The 15,119-nt window shown below is 42.2% G+C and overlaps 1 protein-coding gene across 3 annotated transcripts in view; it reads right to left on the reverse strand.

The window, feature by feature from the left end:
- Positions 1–15,119, reverse strand: part of L1CAM (L1 cell adhesion molecule) — a 1,396,060-nt gene that overhangs the window by 1,318,469 nt on the left and 62,472 nt on the right. The gene's annotated exons all lie outside the window — the stretch shown is intronic.

A 15,119-nucleotide genomic window follows, 5' to 3' on the forward strand; every position in this document is an offset into this window, starting at 1 on the left:
TGCAGACTCTCAGCTTCACTGAAACCTATAGAATTCTCCTTCTCTGCTGCCCACACCTCTGTTCACTTCCTGAAATCCAGATGTTGCTCTTGACTCAACCTGTCCTGTCACACTGTGCTACTGGTAAAAAGTAAACTCAGATGGCCAGGGCCAGCCGGGAGCCCTGCGCTGCATCCCATGATTGTACACCGACACAAAGCATCATGGGAATTGTAGTCCATCCCTTGCCAGAGCGCTCTGGTCAGCCCATACCCTCTGAGTTTACTTTTCCCCAGTGACACTTTGTAACAGGGAATGATGTGACAGGAGCCCCTGGAGCAATTGCGACTCCTGTAGCTACGCCAGTGGGTGTCACTCCTCTGGCAGGCGTCACCTGGATGTGGTGTAAAGCTACTGCATTTCACCAATCATTAGTTTATTAGCCTGCCAGTTATCAGAGACTGACATGAGAAAGAAAAGCTCTGTACCTTTTATAAGATGGTTGCTGCCTTATGGAGACACAGGGCTCAATTCACAAAGAATTATTTTACTCTTAAAATCTGAGATAAAATAACTCATAGCTTCTCTCAAACATTTTTTTGCAATTCACAAAAAAAAAGATACTAAAATAAAGCATGTTATTCAATTAAAATGTGAGGTAGTTTACTCATGAAACCATGTGGTATTTTATCTTATGAGATGATATAGTGGAATATACAGTGGGGACAATTATTATTTGATACCCTGCAGATTTTGTAAATTTGCCCACTTATAAAGAAATTAAGGGTCTATCCAGAAAAAAACATTATACAAATGTTATAAATTGAGTTGCAGGTCAGTGAGTAAAATAAGTATTTGATCCCCAAGCAAAACATGACTTGGTAGAGAAACCCATGTTCGCAAGCACAGAGGTAAGATGTTTCTTGTAGTTAGTGACCAGGTTTGCACACATCTCAGGAGGGGTTTTGGTCCACTCTTCATTACAGATCTTCTCTAAATCCTTAAGGTTTCTTGGCTGCCGCTTGGCAACTCGAAGTTTCAGCTCCCTCCTTAAAAATTCTATAGCATTAAGGTCTGGAGACTAGCTAGGCCACTCCATGGCCTTAATGTGCTTCTTCTTGAGCCACTCCTTTGTTGCCTTGGCGGTATGCTGGAAAACCCATCCATGACCCAGCTTCAGTGTTCTGGCTGAGGGAAGAAGGTTCTCATCCAAGATTTTACAATACATGGCCCTGTCCATTGGCCCCTGAATGTGGCAAAGTCACCTGTACCTTTAGCAGAGAAACAGCCCCAAAATATAATGTTTCCACCATGGCATCGCACGCTGCTGGAGCATGCCCGCGGGTCGGGCGGACTCTATGTCCGCCAACGACCCGTGATCGCCTAGTACAGAGGCAAATTGGGGATCTGCCTTTGTAAGCAAGGCGGATTCCCATTTTGACAGATGACATGACTTGCGATTTATTTATTTTTTTTACCAAAAATATGTAGAAGAATAAATATTGGCCTAAACTGATGAATAAACTTATTTTTTTCTTTTTTTGGATATGTATTATAGCAAAACGTTTTCATTTTTTTTTTTTCGAAATTGTCACTGTTTGTTTATAGCGAAAAAAATAAAAACCGCAGAGGTGATCAAATACCACCAAAAGAAAGTTCTATTTGTGGGAAAAAAAGGATGTTAATTTTGTTAGGGTACAGTGTCGCACGACCATGCAATTGTCTGTTAAAGCGGCATCGTATAGCGGGGCCGTATCGCAAAAAATGGCCTGGTCATTAAGGGGGAAAATTCTTCCAGTCCTTAAGTGGTTACACTCTGTAGCTCCTGCTGGATTTTGCTTCTAATCCCCTTGTGGAGGCTGCCATTTGTGGATGGACATTTTATGGTTACACAACTTATCACATTGCTATAATCTTTTTATATGGACTATAAACTAAAGGACTTCTGAATAAATTGTTTGTGGAATGAATCATCTGAGTTTCCATTATTTCTTATGGGGAAATTTGCTTTGATATACGAGTACTTTGGATTACAAGTATGTTTCCGGAACGAATAATGCTCGCAATCCAAGGCTTTACTGTAGGTTTTAAAAATCACACACATACATTATATATATATATATAGATATATATATATATCTATATATATACACACACACACTCATATATATATATATATATATATATATACACATACACACATATACATATATCAGGTCACCAGAACTAGTGTCCCCATTGGAAGGTTTCCCCTCTATTACTTTTCTGGAGACAACCCAAAATTTGGGATTTTCTTTTACTTTCAATGATAACAGTAAACAGGGCAAACAGAGGTTGAATCTCTCTAATGGGGCACAGACAGCAATATAAACCAGACATGAGGTCTAATCTTTGCCTTTAGTTATTCTTTAAAGCGGCTCTTCAGTCATTTTTTTCAACGTTCCTATTAAATCTTCTGCCCTTGTTGTTTTAACTTTGTTGTAAAACATTTTTTTTTCTGACAGTAAATACCTTATACAGCCCACTTCCTGTTTCTTGTCTGGTAATTTGGCAAGGCTAATGACATTATGCACATCTCTCTCTCTAACTCTTGTGAGCATTTGCCAGCAAGGGAGGGGAATGAGTCATAGGAGAGCCAATCAGAGCTGGAGGGGGCTGGATGAGGGAGGAGATAACAGAAGACTGCAAGGATCCACAGAGATGTATCCACAGAGGGGAAATGTGCAGGCAAGCAGAGGTGTGAGTGTGTCTTGTTTGATGTGATATATGTAAAGAGACAGCACAAGCCATTACTGTACAGAAGCCATGTTTACTGAAAGACCCAGCAGGAACAGGAAACACCACACAGCAAGAAGTACAACAGAGATGAACCCTAGAGTTGCATTTAAAGAAACATATCATCCATAACATCTCCCCCTTTTAGTGTTAATAAATGAACATTGTGAAATTCAAAAGAAACACAGCAATAACACATTCTATAGGTTAAGTCTCATAGGTGGTTTTGAACATCTACCACTACGGGTGAAGACTGGCCCTTGTGCAAGGAATCCTTTGGACCTCTCTGAAGTTACTAGGCTCCTCTCATCACATACTGGCATGCTCTGCGCTTGACAGCTTTTGGATATACTTGCTTGCCCAGAACGGTCATTGCCGTTGGTATTGCCGCTGTACATGCCTCACTGTCAATGGGTGAGTATGTCCTTGTGATACTGGGTGAGTCCGATCTATTAACGGGATACTGAGATTCAGGCTGCTCTGTCACTCTCAAATCCACTTGATTTCGGCGATACAGAGTTCCTTCAACGCTCACAAGATAACAGCGTGGTGCAACCTTTTGCAGACAAGTACCTATTTTTCAACGGCCTGTTCGATCTCCAGGTAATGGTTTCATACAGATTTGTTCCCCAATATTCAATTCTGGCAAATCTCTGGCCAAAGTGTCATATCGTGCCTTTGACACTTGTCTCTTAATCCTTAACTCTTCTGTAACACCTTGTACGACAGAGGGTTCAAGCAGCCTACTTGCTACTGGTAAGGAGGTCTTTAATCCCCTTGACATCAGTCTTTGTGCCGGACTACTATCCATGCTTTCAGTCGGAGTATTTCTCCAATGTAAAATGGCCTTTCATGGGTCTTTACCATCACTTTGTGCTTTCTTGCATACATTTTTAACAATCTTTACAGCTGATTCAGCTTTGCCATTAGCCTGTGGATGACGTGGTGAGGAAGCAACATGCTCAAACTCCCATTCAGTGGCAAATTTTCTGAATTGCAGGCTTGCAAACTGAGGGCCATTGTCGAAGATCACTGTATCTGGTTGGCCATGATGTGCAAACTGAGCCTTGCACCTCATATTTGTAGCTTCAGTGGATAAGTCGGGAAGAAGGTCTATTTCCCAGAAGTTTGAATAATGATCGACTAATAGCAGGTATTCCTTGCCTGCGTCGTTGAATAAGTCCATACTGATTATCTGCCATGGACGTGTAGATATCTCATGTGACATCATGGTTTCTTTTTGTTGTAATTGGGCATATTCATTGCAGGTGGGACAATTACTGACAAAGTCTTTGATTTCACCATGCATGTTGGGCCAGTAAAGAGTATCACGAGCTTGTCTGTAGCATGCTTCACCACCAATATGGCTGGAATGTATGCCTAATAACATCTCTGCTCTCAGTGACTTCGGCATGGTGACCCTTGGACCTTTGTACAAGATACCATTTTGTATGCTGATCTCATCTCTAAAGGACCAATATTCCCTTACAATTCCAGGTACTGCCTCTTTTTCATCTGGCCACCCACTCAAAACAATAGACTTCAAAGTTTGTAAAGTTGCATCACTGTTAGTGTGCTGTATGAGTTGATGCAGTCTCTGATCTGTGACATTAAGATAGTCCGCTTGATTGATATCAGCAAAGAAATTTTGTTCCTGTTGCAGCAGACAAATTGTACGATGCTCATGCTCACCTCCAGGTGCCACATTATCTGATGTAGCTCTGCTCAGGGTATCGCCGATATACATTTCACATCCTGGCTTGTAGACAACATTGAGGTTGTAATGCTGCAATGTAAGCATCATGCTCTGCAAACGCTTGGGAGCACACAAAAGGGGCTTTTTGAATATGGCTATCAGAGGTTTGTGATCAGTTTCAGCTTTAATTGAATCCCGTCCATAAAGATAATGATGGAAACGCTGACAAGCAAATACAATACTTAAACATTCCTTCTCCATTTGAGCATAATTTTGCTCAGCTGAGGAAAGAGCTCTGGATGCATATGCAACTGGCTGACCTTTCTGCAAAAGGCAACAACCTGGACCATTTTTACTGGAGTCACTTTGTATCGTAACAGGCTTTGTGACATCATAGTATTTCAACACTGGTGTGGAGGTAACCAAGCGTTTTATATCCTCTACTGCCCGGTCATGCTTGGGAAGCCAGTGACAAACTGCATCTTTGTACAGAAGTCGCTTTAATGGCTCACACACCTCAGATAAGTGTGGCAGGAATTTTGCTAGGTATGTAACAAAGCCAATAAATCTCTGTACCGCTTTGGCATCAGCAGGCTGTGGCATGTCCACAATGGCTTTAATCTTATCCGGGTCAGCTTTTAAGCCTTGTGAAGACAGGATATGTCCATGGAAACGGACTTCTTCCACCTTGAACTGCAATTTCTTTACACTAAGCCTCAGCATCACCTGCCTACAACGATCCAGTAGCGCTATTAAATTTTCATCATGGTCATGCTCAGCCTCCTCATCTGTATTACCACAGCCAACTATAAGAATGTCATCAGCTATTGGCTCAATTCCGTGAAGACGACCTAATAGTTCATGCTGCTTTCGCTGGTATACCTCAGGTGCTACAGAGACTCCAAATGGTAGTTTGAGTCGTCTCTTTCTGCCCCATGTAGCTACTTTTTTCATCCAGTTTGCACTGTAAAAAGGCATCTCTAGCATCAACAAGTGTGAAGACACATGCTTTAGGTAGTTTGTGCAAAATATCATCAAGTGTTGGCATTAAGTAGTGTGACCGTTTCAGGGTCATATTCAGAAACGTGGGATCAATGCATATTCTGATCTTCTCAGGCTTTCTGATAACAACCATGTTACTGATCCAATCTGTAGGCTCTGATACTGAAGTTAGATATACCTCAGCTTCATATTTATCTAGTTGAGCTTTAACCTGTGGCTTAATGGCGATAGGCACATTGCGAGGGGCACACTGTACAGGTTGAATGGTAGGATCAAGTTCAAAACTAACCTCTCCTGGAACAGAGCCTATTGGGCCCTCAAACACTGTAGGCATGAAGAATTTGCTGTTTTGTGAGTGGCCTAGTCAGAGATATTGCAGGCTGATTATCAACATTATGTAGCTCAGCAGGAATGGTGAACAGCATCAGTCCAAGGCGCTCACATGTTGAACCCAATAATAGCGATTTCTGATCGGCGTCAACAATCTCAAAGTTCAGTTTGTGTATACAATCACGTATGCTGCATTCTGTTTGGAATAGCCCCAATGATTCCATTAGTTCCCCTGAATACAACTTTAGTTTGGTGCTACTAGGCTGAAGGGTGCTCTGGGTGCCAGTTTCATTTTGTCCTTTATACTCATGGCATCACACGTTGCACCCGAGTGCAGCTGGCTGGGTTGGATTATATTGTTTAATATGAGGTTTACAAACCATTTTTTACCCTTTGTGATTACAGCACCAATGCATTCTGAGGAGTAAACCATATCAGTGCTAAGCAGGTGTGCGTCCTCCGGATATGACATTTGCTCAATTGTGTGCAGCTTCCTTGCTTCCATTTTACTGGAGAGACACACTTTTGCAAAGTGATTTGGTTTACCACATGCAGTAAAGATTTTCCCATATGCAGGACACTTTTCTATCTCTCATACATGCACATTGCCGCAATACTTGCATGATGCAGGCTTCCTCCCAGGTGAACTGTGTAGGTGACCCTTGTGCTGAAACGTATGCTGGTGGTTTTTGAAGCTTTGCTGTTGTTTAGAGGCTGCATTGATATTGTCGATCAGTTTATCCTGCGCCATAGCTTTCATATGTTTGTCAGTAAGTTCTGCAGTGCGACATATCTAAATTGCTGTTTGTAGATCCAAATCATGTTTCCTCAATAATAGGTGGCGGCGTGTGCTTTCACTAGTGATACCCAAAACTATTTTATCACGAATAAGTTCATCTCTCAGAGAGCCATACTCACAGCTTACAGCTTTCTCTCTTTTTCGCCATGTGACAAACCTGTCTATTCATTCACAGTCTTCTTGCTTACAGCAGCCAAATATATATCTTTCATATATGACATTTTTAGAGGGTCTGAAGAAAGCTTCTAATGCATCCAGAATGGTTTTGGTTTCACTCTTTTGCTCCTCTGTGAGGTTCAGATTATGCTTGTAAACATGGAGGCATTCACTGCCCATCACCCTCCTCGGTGTGGCTGCTTGCACTGCTGCAGGCTTCTCATTTAACACTGTGGCTAGGGAGTAGTCCTCAAACTCTACCCTGAAATTGTCTCAGTTACTGCTGACATCTCCACTCACCCTCACTCACATCAAGGCTAGCAGGCTCTCAGCATCAAGGGTGTAGAAAGAGCATGGATCCAGAAATCTTCTGACATCATGTTTGATGTGATATATGTAAAGAGACAGCACAAGCCATTACTGTACAGAAGCCATGTTTACTGAAAGACCCAGCAGGAACAGGAAACACTACACAGGAAGAAGTACAACAGAGATGAACCCTAGAGTTGCCTATAAAGAAACATATCATCCATAACGTGTGTGTGTGTGTGTGTGTGTGTGTGTGTGTGTGTGTGTGTGTATACAGTGGATATAAAAAAAAGTCTACACACCCCTGTTAAAATGTCAGGTTTCTGTGATGTAAAAAAATGAGACAAAGATGCATCATTTCAGAACCTTTTCCACCTTTAATGTGACCTATAAACTGTACAACTCAGTTGAACAACAAACTGAAATCTTTAAGGTGGAGGGAAGTTAAAAAAAAAACTAAAATAATATGATTGCATAAGTGTGCATACCCTTAAACTAATACTTTGTTGAAGCGCCCTTTGATTTTATTACAGCACTCAGTCTTTTAGGTATGAGTCTATCAGCAAGGCACATCTTGACTTGGCAATATTTGCCCACTTCTTTGCAAAAACACTCCAAATCTGTCAGATAGCGAGGGCATCTCCTGTGCACAGCCCTCTTCAGATCAACCCACAGATTTTCAATGGGGTTCAGGTTCTGGCTCTGGCAGGGCCATTCCAAAACTTTAATCTTCTTCTGGTGAAGCCATTCCTTTGTTTGGATATATGCTTTGGGATGCTGTCATGCTGAAAAATGAAGTTCCTCTTCATGTTCAGCTTTCTAGCAGAAGCCTGAAGGTTTTGTGCCAATATTGACTGGTATTTGGAACTGTTCATGATTCCCTCTACCTTGACTAAGGCCCTGTTCCAGCTAAAGAAAAACAGCCCCAAAGCATGATGCTGTCACCACCATGCTTCAATTTGGGTACGGTGTTCTTTTGGTGATGTGCAGTGTTGTTTTTGCGCCAAACATATCTTTTGGAGTTATGGCCAAAAAGTTCAACCTTGGTTTCATCAGACCATAACACAATTTTCCCACATGCTTTTGTGAGATTTTAGATGTGTTTTTGCAAAATTTAGCCGAGCTTGGATGTTTTTCTCCATAAGAAAAGGCTTCCATCTTGTCAATCTACCCTATAGCCCAGACATATGAAGAATATGGGAGATTGTTGTCACATGTACCACACAGCCAGTACTTGCCAGATATTCCTGCAGCTCCTTTAATGTTGCTGTAGGCCTCTTGGCAGCCTCCCTGACAAGTTTTCTTCTCGTCTTTTCATCAATTTTGGAGGGATGTCCAGTTCTTTGTAAAGTCACTGTTGTGCCATATTTTCTCCACTTGGTGATGACTGTCTTCACTTTGTTCCATTGTATATCTAATGCCTTGGAAATTCTTTTGTACCCTTCTTCTGACATATACCTTTTAACAATGAGATTCCTCTGATGCTTTGGAAGCTCTCTGCGTATCATGGCATTTGCTGTAGGATGCAACTAAGAAAATGTCAGGAAAGACCTACTAGAACAGCTGAACTTTATTTGGGGTTAATCTGAGGCACTTTAAATGATGGCAGGTGTGTGCTGACTCCTATTTAACATGAGTTTTAATGTGATTGCTTATTTCTAAACACAGCTACATCCCCAGTTATGAGGGTATGCACACTTATGCAACCACATTATTTTATTTTTACCCCCCCCCCTAAAATATTTCATTTTTAAATTGAGTTGTACAGTGTATACAGTAGGTCACATTAAATGTGGAAAAAGTTCTGAAATTATTTATCTTTGTCTCTTTTTTTCACATCACAAAAACATGACATTTTAACAGGGTGTATAGACTTTTAATATCTATCTATATATAGATAGATATCTCTATCTATATATAGATAGAGATATCTATCTATATATATAGTGGAGGGATATTTCTGCAGCATATTAGGCAAGCACAGAATCACAGTATACATAAAATAATATGTAAAGTGATTGGATTGGAGGGAAGCTTCAGAATGGCAAAGATGTTTTTATTACAAATGATGTGAGCAGACTGCAGCTCCTCTTTAACCGCTTCCCGACCAGCCACCGCAGTTTTACTATGGCAGAATGGCACGGGCAGGCGAATCGCCGTCATGTTACGAAGGCCGCAACTATCGGATTCGATCCAGAACCGATCAATCCCCAGGCCAATGATATCTGGCCTGGACCTGGTGATCGCTCCTGGCGAATGAGATCCTTCCCCTGCATGTGTAAGTGTAAAAACTGCAGGGGAAGTGATGTCATCTCTCCTCGTGGAAGTCTTTTCGTTCCAGAGAGAGGGCAGATAACATCTAACCGCGAGTTGCACCACTACACTGACATCAGTACACATAGGCACATATTTCACCCCCCGATCGCCCCCCCCAGTTAACCTCTTTACCCCCTGTCACTGTGTCACCCAGTGCAGTGTTCATATTTTTTTTTGATCACTGTACTGGCGTCAGATAGGTCTAGGGACCCCCTAACCCCCCCCCCCATAAAGGTTTAACCCCTTGATCACCCCCTGTAACCAGTGATCACTGTATATGTGTCACGGGTGACGCTGGTTAGCTAGATTTTTTTTTTATAGCGTCAGGGCACCCGCCGTATATTACCCAATAAAGGTTTAACCCCCTGATCACCCGGCGGGTGATATCAGTCGGTTTTAGCATCAGTCAGGGTCTGTGTCGTCCCAGGCAGCGTCAGATTAATGCCAATAGCGCTAACACCCACGCAGGCACCATACACCTCCCTTAGTAGTATAGTGTCTAAATGGATCAATATCTGATCTGATCAGAACTATATTAGCGTCCCCAGCAGTTTAGGGTTCCCAAAAAGGCAGCGTTAGCGGGATCAGCTCAGATACCTGCTAGCACCTGCGTTTAGCCCCTCCGCCCAGCCCACCCAAATGCAGTATCAATCGATCACTGTCACTTACAAAAACACAACACGCATAACTGCAGCATCTGCAGAGTCAGGCCTGATCCCTGCAAACGCTAACAGTTTTTTTGGTAGCTTTTGAATCAGTCGCTGACAGATGCTTTTTTTCCTGTGAGTCTCACTACTGTACCAGTAAATTTAGAGACCAAAATGTCAAATCAAAGGTACAGCAGTGAAAAGGCCTGCATGTTTCTGAGCATGACAGATAGTGAAGAGGAAGTCACTCACCTGTCAGATTCAGACTCAGAATACGAACCGGTAGACAGCAGCTGCACCCTGACAGATAACTCTGACGATGGAGTTGTGGTCCCTGCCAAGGTCAAGCATACCTGACCCCGTTCTTCTGCTGTCATTAAGGTGCAAGAACAGCAGGGCTTTCGTATGGAGATTGAGAGCCAGTACTAGTGCCGCTCATCCTGGTGAACTGGCAAGCATCAGCGGCCTAGTACATCCTGGTCGTACATCCAGCACTGCACTAACACATGGTGAGTCCCATAAGTGCCGTTCAAACTAGTGAGGTGGGTAGCACGAGTAGAGCCCCGCAACCAAAAAGACAGACAGGCCCGTCTGTAGCACCCATACTTCCCCTATTCACTGGCCAACCCAGAATTCAAGTGGAAACAGTTGATTTTATGTCACTTGATTTTTATTCGCTGTTTTTCACTGAAGATCTCTATAGATCTATTGTGGACCAAAGCAATTTATATGCTGGTCAATTCATCGCCACTAATCCTCAGCTGACCCTTGCCAGAGAATGAAAACCAATTACGGTTTCCAAATTTAAGACCTTCCTGGACCTATCCCTCCTCACGGGCATAACTAAAAAGAGTGAGTTGCAATCATATTGGTCTACTGACCCAATTCACCATATGCCCGTGTTCTCGGTCTCCATGACCAGGACACGATACGAGCAGATCTTGCGGTTCATGCACTTCAATGATAATGAACTCTGTCGTTCTCGGGGTGACCCTGAATTTGATCGGCTCTACAAAATTCGGCCCCTCGTAAACCACTTCAACCAACAGTTTGCAGCCTTGTTTACTCCCCATCAAGTTGTCTGCGTTGATGAGTCCCTGATTACGTTTTCTGGACGCTTGTCATTCAAACAGTATCTTCCCAGCAAGCGTGCCAGATACGGGGTCAAGATGTATAAGCTCTGTGACAGGGCCACAGGCTATACATATGGTTTGGTGTCACCCTTATTCGGAAGGGGTACCACTTATATGTGGACAATTATTACACGAGCGTTCCACTTTTTAATCACTTGTTTGATCATGGAATTGGCACATGTGGCACCGTGCGATCTAATCACCGGGGCTTACCCCAACGGCTTGTAGATTCCCATCTTAGGCTGGGGGAGAGAGCCTGCTTGAAGTGTAATAATTTGCTCGCTGTGAAGTGGAGGGATAATAAGAATGTTTTTGTTCTGTCCTCCTTTCACGCAGACACGACAGTCCAAATTCCTATGGCGACTGGTGTTGTGGAGAAACCCCTCTGTGTCCAGGAATATAACCTTAATATGGGAGGGGTGGACCTCAACGACCAGTTGTTGGTGCCGTACCTAATTGCCCGTAAGGCCAGACGCTGGTACAAAAGTGTCTGTATATTTATTTTAATTGGCTATGCTGAATGCTTATGTGCTATACAAAGCTTCAGGACTTCCCAATCCAAATGCAGTGAGCCGGCTGCATGAGAAGCAATTTCCGCATGTCCTCTCTGGTACCCCTACCCAAAGAAACCGCCAAAGAAGATGTCGTGTCTGTAGAAAGCGCGGATATAGGCGTGACACGCGCTTTTATCGTCCCTCCTGTCCCGACCAACCTGGTCTTTGCATTGGTGACTGTTTTGAACGCTACCACACACTAGTGGAGTATTAGCGTAGGGTACAGCATTGCACAGTCCTAGGCATACTAACAGAAGGTCTCGAAAGATGAGATGGACATCACATTTTGAGAGACCCTAATCTGGAATCTGCACTTTTATATAAATGTATATATTCATTCAATAATTAATAAAATAAATAATTAATAAAATTAAAATTAATTAAAATCATGAATTAATAAAAATAAATAAAAACCACAAAAGAATAAAAAAATTAAAAACCCAAAAATAGTTGTGGTTTTATTGTTCTTCTCTCTATTGTTCTCTCTCTTACGTTCACTCTCTATTGTCTGCTCTATTGTTCTCTCTTTTGTTTCTGTATTTTAGAACTGTAATGTTTTATTTTTACTTTGTTCTATTTTATTTGCTTTGCAGGTATGGTAAGTCATACTGTTATTGTTAACCATCGTTTGCTTAGCAGGTATGCCATTCAGCTGCAGCATGGGTTTATTTATTCTGACAGCAACAGCATTTGCTCCCACTATACATAAAGCCGTGACTCAAGCCCTGTCAGAGCATGGGGGCAGGGGTGGAGGAGCAATTTGCTCCTAACATTAGGGGCAGATTGCCCCCATGCTTCTGCATATATTTTTTAGGCACAGATTGCGTTAAAAAATGTTTTATTTTGACTATGTTTTATTGTATTTGCTCTGCAGTTATGGTAAGTCTTACTGTTATACTGTAATGTTACTTTGTTTTATTGTTAACCATAATTGCTTAGCAGGTACGCCTTTCAGCTGCAGCACTGATTTATCTCTCTTGACAGCAACAGCGTTTGCTCCCACGATACGTAAATCAGTGACTCCATCGCTGTAGGAGGTGATTTCACCACCACAGTTAAAAGAAAATGGTGCATGTATGCCCATCATTAGAAGTGGGTGGATGAAGGGCGGTATTCTAATGGTGGGCATACCCACCGATCAATCCCTTTTTTGTGTTCAGCCTACAGGCTGCATGAAAAAAAAGAACATTACAATATATGCCCAACAAGGACCAGCAACATACTGGTATGTTGCTGGACTTTGAGTGGTTATACCAGAATGATCATCTTGGTATCATTCTTTTCAGCCAGCGGTTCGTTTTCATGTAAAATCAATCCTAGTGGCTAATTCGTCTCTAGACTGCTTTTACAAGCAGTGAGAGGGGGGTAAGGTGCCCCCCACCATCTTCCATGGTTTTCTCGGGCTCTCTTGTCCCAACAGGGAACCCGAGAATGCAGCCGGTGGTTCCGCCAGCTGACCATAGAGCTGATCGGAAATGAGAACGGCACCAATCATTTCTATGGCCTAAGAAACCGGAAGCTACAAGCATTTCATGACTTAGGTTTCGCCGGATATAAACAGCGCCATTGGGAAATTGGGAAAGCATTTAATCACATCGATCTTGGTGTGGTCAGATGCTTTTAGAGAAGAGATCTAGGGTCTAATAGACCCCATTTTTTTCAAAAAAAGAGTACCTGTCACTGCCTATTGCTATCATAGGGGATATTTACATTCCCTGAGATAACAATAAAAATGAATAAAAAAAAAAAAAAAGGAACAGTTTAAAAATAAAACAAAAAAAGCAAAATAGATAATAAAAATAATAAAAAAAAAAAAAAAAATCACCCCTGTCCCCCCATGCTCACGCACAAAGGCGAACGCAAGCGTCGGTCTGGTGTCATATGTAAACAGCAATTGCACCATGCATGTGAGGTATCACCGCGAAGGTCAGATCGAGGGCAGTAATTTTAGCAGTAGACCTCCTCTGTAAATCTAAAGTGGTAACCTGCAAAGGTTTTTAAAGGCTTTTAAAAATGTATGTAGCTTGTCGCCGCTGCACGTCTGGGTGCAATTTTAAAGCATGTCATGTTTGGTATCCATGTACTCGACATAAGATCATCTTTTTTTATTTCATCAAACATTTTAGTGCATTAAAATTAAAAAAAAAAAAAAATTCCAAAAAAAATGTGTTTGAAAAATCGCTGCGCAAATACTGTGAGAAAAAAAAAAGTTGTAACACCCACCATTTAATCTGTAGGGCCTTTGCTTAAAAAAAAATATATAATGTTTGGGGGTTCAAAGTAATTTTTTACCAAAAAAATATATATTTTTTCATGTAAACAAAAAGTGTCAGAAAGGGCTTTGTCTTGAAGTGGTTAGAAGAGTGGGTGATGTATGACATAAGCTTCTAAATGTTGTGCAGAAAATGCCAGGACAGTTCAACCCCCATCCCCCCAAATGACCTCTTTTTGGAAAGTAGACACCCCAAGCTATTTGCTGATAGGCATGTTGAGTCCATGGAATATTTTATAATTTGCCACAAGTTTCGGGAAAATTACAAACTTTTTTTTTTTTTTCTTTTGCACAAGGTTGTCACTAAATGATATAGTGTTCAAACATGCCATGAGCATATGTGGAATTACACCCCAAAATACATTCTGCTGCTTCTCCTGAGTACGGGGATACCACATGTGTGAGAATTTTTTGGAGCCTAGCCGTGTACAGGACCCCGAAAACCAATCACCGCCTTCAGGCTTTCTAAGGGCAAAAAAACGGAAAATTGTATACTCACCTTTCCGTAATTTTCCTTTCCTGTCGCATCTCATGGCAGCATACACCTATGGGTTGTGGCTCCGCCCCCGCAACCTGATAGGACCGCGTAGCTATTAAAGTCTGAGAGAGCCCCTGCCCCAGCATTCTCCGTGTATATATACCTCACCTCAGATGGGTGGGCATTTGTATGCTGCCATGAGATGCGACAGGAAAGGAAAATTACGGAAAGGTGAGTATACAATTTTCCGTTTTCCTGTCGCATCATGGCAGCATACACCTATGGGGAATAACTCGCAAACTGGGTGGGTATGAGCAAAAGATACGTTTTTTATTTAGAAGGTATTGAGGAGTTAGCCTGAATAATTGCTCTCCCAAAATCTACCGTGGACAATCTAGCGGAGTCCACTTTATAATGAGAGATAAAAGTGGTTTTCGAAGACCAAGTGGCTGCTTTGCAGATGGTGTCGGCTGATACCCTGCAGTAGGCCGCCCAGGAGGTCGCCATTGCCCTTGTGGAGTGTGCCCTTAAGCCCTCAGGTACTCGTGCATTGTTAGATGCGTAAGCTCTCTTAATGATCTTCACCAACCATGCTGCGATGGTGCGAGAGGTTGCTCCTTGTCCTCTTCTAAACCCATGAGGAATGACCAGTAGGTCCTCTGTCTTCCTTAAA

Source organism: Aquarana catesbeiana, linkage group LG09 (assembly GCF_042186555.1).
Source record: "Aquarana catesbeiana isolate 2022-GZ linkage group LG09, ASM4218655v1, whole genome shotgun sequence".
Lineage (NCBI taxonomy): Eukaryota > Metazoa > Chordata > Amphibia > Anura > Ranidae > Aquarana > Aquarana catesbeiana.